Source organism: Arachis ipaensis, chromosome B5 (assembly GCF_059453495.1).
Source record: "Arachis ipaensis isolate K30076 ecotype BB chromosome B5, ASM5945349v1, whole genome shotgun sequence".
Taxonomy (NCBI): Eukaryota; Viridiplantae; Streptophyta; class Magnoliopsida; order Fabales; family Fabaceae; genus Arachis; species Arachis ipaensis.
Genome location: NC_142440.1, coordinates 139,071,503 through 139,076,957, shown reverse-complemented (window position 1 = coordinate 139,076,957; position 5,455 = coordinate 139,071,503). Strand labels below are relative to the sequence as shown.

General features: G+C 32.4%; 1 long non-coding RNA gene across 1 annotated transcript; it reads left to right on the top strand.

Annotated features, from left to right (window-relative positions):
• On the top strand, nucleotides 1-5,070 carry LOC148565942 (uncharacterized). Its single transcript, XR_015883732.1, has 3 exons — nucleotides 1-73; nucleotides 493-558; nucleotides 3,764-5,070. It is a non-coding gene; the product is annotated as an uncharacterized LOC148565942 (long non-coding RNA).
• The last annotated feature ends 385 nt before the right edge of the window (nucleotides 5,071-5,455 follow it).

Genomic DNA, 5,455 nt, shown 5'->3' with positions numbered 1-5,455 from the left:
AAGAAAAGAAACAAGTACACTTTTCCCACTTTCGTGCATGCTTATATACATATTGTGCACGCAGTACTATAGGGTAAAGTTTGTGTATGATGATTATTGTTTAATTAGATAGCATATATTACAATGAATGTGAGGGATTGAGGGTGTGGGGAATGCCGCCTGGCTCGAGATGTCTAAGTCATGTGATGAGTTTTTGTGACAATTTCTCGGACCAGGCTTCATTCCCTTCACTCCGTCTTCTCTCGTCTCTTCTCTTTTGCTATATTATTCTTTGTTCTCTCAGTTTTGTTTCAAATTTTCTAACTCGATTAAGGTGTGATCATGATGAATAAAGAGATAGAAATAATCTTCTGGCAATGTTTTGTTTTTTCATTATCAAGATTCTTAGCCCTACATACACATTAATTTAATTTCTTCTCTCTTAGAATTAGTATATATACACATACATCAATATCATGTTATTAACTTATTTTGCTGTTTATTAACATTAAGATTTCAGTACAAAGCCCGTGAGCTAGTGATGTATGCGCGTACATAAATTTGGGAGATGCTTGGTAGGTATGTGTTTTTCTTTTATTTTAATTTCTCTTGTATGCGTTAGTTTCTTTTGTGGTTTATGAGAGGCAACCAACTCAAATGGCATAGTTTTGTTAACATGATAAATTAAGAATGAAACTAACACTGATTTCTTCTATGTATATATATAATTAAATAAGAAATTAAAGATTATCACAAATAAGTTGATATATGTAATGTATAAGTATACTGAACAGAAAATTTTTTCTTACACTAGAATATACAAGAAAATGTCAATTATCTATAATTTCCAGGCAGCAGAATAGTTCAGTGAATGCTTCATCCATTTTTTAGCCAATTAGCCCATATATACATATATGAGTTCTCAACCTCCCTCTTGTCCATTTACTCTCAGTTTGTTTCAATGCATTGCTATATATCTAAATATTCTTCTCTCTTTTCAATTCTATCTAGGAGGAAATTATTATATGCTGTTCAATTATTTTAATAAACAAAAAATTAAAAGAACCTTTATTAAGACGAATAATTAATTTTGGCATATAATTATGATATATAGTTGATATGATTATGCCTGCTTGAGTAAATTTTCGTAGTAGTCCTTAAAATTCGTGCTATTACTCAATTTAGTTCTCTATATATATTCCAACTTTTTTATAGTAGTCTTTTATTGAGCTTCGAACACTATAATAGTCTTGGACCATAGTTATTAGAACCGAATTGATAATCGAACCAGTCAGATTACTGATTTACTAGTTTATTGGTTTAACACTGGTTAAACCAGTAGAATCGATCCCATATAAATAAAAAATATAAAATAGTCAAAAATTTAAAATTAAAATTTTAAATATATATCTTTACTAATATTTTAAAAACAATCAAATTTCAACAAATTATAATCAATAAGTTATAATATAGTTATTATTAAATAAGTATATAAAATTCTAGTATGTTTTCATAATAAAGATTTTTTTAATTTTATTTTTATTAAAATAAATATTTTTTATTTTAATAACTAACTAATTAATTTATATTTATTATATTGTTATATATTATATGTATTTATTGAAAAATAATAATAAATATCATATAATCATAAAAAAATTATATTGTAATTATTAATAAAAATATTTGATATTTTTATTTATACATATTTAATTACATTTACATTAATAATTATGAATAATAAAAAATATAATTAATTTAAATATAAGTTAATATAAAAATAAAATAATATCTAAAAAATTTATTATATATTTTTACTATATAATTAATAATTTACATTTAAAATAATAAGGAATAACATAGCTTAGTGGTAAGGAGATCATGTAGGCATAAAAAAGATCCATGTTCAGATTACATTGTCATTAATTTTGAAATTTTTTTTTCGAATGATTCGGTTGAACCAATTTTAGATAGTTTTCATCGACTTTGACCGATTCTTATTCTTAAACGGTTCAAAAATTGAACCAAATCAGTTAAGATTCTAATTTATTGGTTTTTTGGTCAAACCGACCAATCCGATCCAGTTTTTAAAACTATGCCCCGGACCCCTTTGTAGTGATAGTGTGAAATGGCTCAGTGACGTGGCCACATTGAAATTGTGACCCAATTTGGTCCATTCTCTTATATAATCCTAATTCATTCCCATTTCTTTTTCTTCTTCTTAATATCTCATTAAACAAGGCCTTGGTAATATCCAGAGTCTTCTTAAAAATAATTTTGACAATAATATTGTCTTCTTATTGTTATTGTAGTCTATGTTGTGGTTAGAAGAAGAGGTTGGTGGTTAAGACTTATTGAGACTTTGAGTGAAGGTTGAGATTGAGGAACTTACAAAGGAGATTGACTGATTGAGGGTTTGATAAGATTGCAAAAATCAGTGATGAGATTTTCTTTTGCTTCTGCAAGATTTTTTGTGTAAAAAGAAAGAGTATATGCTCAATTTGTTTAATTTTTCTCTCATTCTTTCTACTTATTTATTGTCTATAAGAGTTGGTAATTTAGTTAAATCATGGTAAATTACACTTATCTTCTTGCTTTTAACGTTGTCCTACAAAAATCACATTCCTCCTCTAAAAACTGTTGATATCTTTAAATCATTAAATGTAGAATTTCGCTAGGGAGCCAATAGAGTATTTGTACCATGTGTACAATGGGCTGTTTATTTGGCCCAATATGAGTTAAAAATGAATATCCAAAATAAAATACTACTAATTTATCAAACACAATACACCCACAATATCCAAAATAACCATCCGGGTATCAGGAATAATAAACATCTGATATCCTACTGAATCGAACACAATACAACCCATTGTACATATTGTACAGATACTCCATTGATTCCCTATACTTTCTCTTAAATGTAATTCCTTGTATTTATTATGACCCTCTCACTCTCTTAGTATAGTACTTGGGTTTTCTATTGCAACACTACTTCTCTTTTATCCCATAGACATAAAATTAGTTTTATGTGTAGAACTTAAGAAGTTTTTCACTCCTGTTTGAGAAAAGATGTTGATAAAAATACAACTATAAAAAAACTAGAAAGTAGAAAAATGGTGTTATTGCATGGGCATGAAAGTGAATTTATAATTTTTCGTGAAGATGAAAAAAAAAACACTGTGTTGTGACAAATATGGAGTAAAGATGAAATCTTAGACACTTGAAGAAAATGAGCCTCATCTTTAATTAAGCACATCAAGAAACAAGGAGAAGAAAGTTGGTGCTTCAATAAGAAGAGAGTGCTTCATTAAGAGGAGAAGAAGAAGAAGAAGAATTAGGGTTATATAAAATGGAGGGATCGAATTGGGTCACAATTTTAATTTGGCCACGTCGTCACTTAGCCATTGTACATTCTAGTGTGGTAACGGAGTGTCACATCATTACTATGACAACCGACTCAGCACTGAAAGAGATCTAGAGATTATTATAGTGCCTGAAACGTGATCTGAGAGACTATTATAGTCAAATTGAAATTTGAAGGGCCAAATTGAATAATAGCATAAAATATCAAGGACCAAACCAAGTTATTAATAAGATAGAATAAAGTTAGAATGCTTTGAAAGCCTAATTCAATTATTTTGAAACTAAAACACTATGTAATTTCCTTTTTTTTAGATTTATTAAACCAAACCAGTTTTCAAATTATTTGTTATTTCTTGAGTTTCTTCTTATATTATTATTTATTGACGTTTGTTATGTTATTAATATATTTGATGTACAGACATGACGACAGGCAGCAGAGGTAGGTCGAATGGGACACATGGTCATGGTAGAGGGCGACTTCCACTGAATCTCCCAGGGCTGCCCAATCGTTGCCCTTTACCTCGACTATCCCGTCGATGGACCCGCAATTCATCATGGTCCCAAACCCAAACTGGGTGCCTCTTTCTGCTATGCCCCCATGCAGATGCAGCAATTTGACCTGATGGCATGCAGTCATGAGTTCAATTTCAGCCGCCTAGTGGAGCCGATAAAGCCGGCTCCGAGATCTCAGTCGTGGATCTGGACAGATTTGGTGCGAGACCGCCTCTGAACCCCACAAGAATCGCTGCTTTGAGTTGGGCTTGTTCTTCGCCAGTGTCCTCTACTCCTCTGCGTTGGTGGCTTTCTCTGCCTCTGTCTCTGCCACTAGCCCTGCTGATCCTCAGGAAGTTGTCGACCTAAGGGGGGAGGTGCAGAAGATAACACAAGAGTTTCACCAGCAGGTGGAGTAGTCTGAGAAGAGATATCGAGAGATTTTTGCACACGTTGCCGTTAGCTCGGACCTGATGGAGAAGCTGGAGCAACTCGATCGGTTGCGATAATAAATGGAGGAGTACAGCCAGCAGATGTGTGCTGGAGGCAGCGGCGTTGCTGGTGGGGCACCGATGGCAGCACTTACTCCGCCGCCTCAGTAGGGGACCACTAGTCCGCGAGATTAGAACTCGCAGAATTTAACCGGCAAGTGCACCGGGTCATCCAAGTAATACCTCAGGTGAGTGATGGTTGATCTCACGAGGATTGTCGGACTGAGCAAGCAATGGTTGTCCTATTGGACTTAGTCAGGCAAACAGTAAAAGATAGTTATTGTTGTTGTAAACGCATAAACAATTAACAAGAAAGTAAAGATTGCAATTAAATGGTTTAGTGTAAAACAATGGTGAGAAAACAGTTAAGGTTTCAGAGATGTTTATTTTTCCGGATTAAAACGTCTTACCAACTATTTTAACAATGAATGATTCATTCTATGGCAAACTATAAGTGATTAAACCCTAATCTCTTAGTAATTTAATCTCCTCTAATCCTCATCAAACACCACTCTCGTGGTCACTCAATTTCGATTAGAGGGTTAAGTTCAGAAAACTAGTTTAATGCCACAAAAACTCTAGTTACCTAAAGCTAATAGGATTTTATGTCACATATCCCAATTGGTTCATGTAATTAGCAATTTAGGAGGAGTGTTTTCAAGCTATAGTTCAAGCGAGATAATTCTATCGAGAATCACAAAAACTCATGTAGAAAAGGGTCATACTCTCGTTCCACCAAGTTCATAAGATTAATAATGAAAATAATACCTTAGAATTGAACCAAACATTAATTAAAATAGAAGAATAGTAGTTCTAATCCATAGAAATAAACAGAGCTCCTAACTTTAACCAGGAAGTTTAGTTGCTCATAACTTACAGAGAAAACAGGGTTCTGAAAAGTGCAAAAGGAAGAAGATTATGTTTGAACCCTTGCTAGGGTTAATCTTTTCCTTTAAATACTAACCTAGATAATAAATGTTAGACCTAAAAGACATTATTTGTAATTAAAAAGTACAATAAGAAAATAAAATAAAACTACTAAGTGCTAAATTCACTTGGAGGCCTAAAGAGGTGTGAAACGGGCTGCTGCTGGCGTTCAACTTCAGGAATGGGCGTTGAACGCCAAG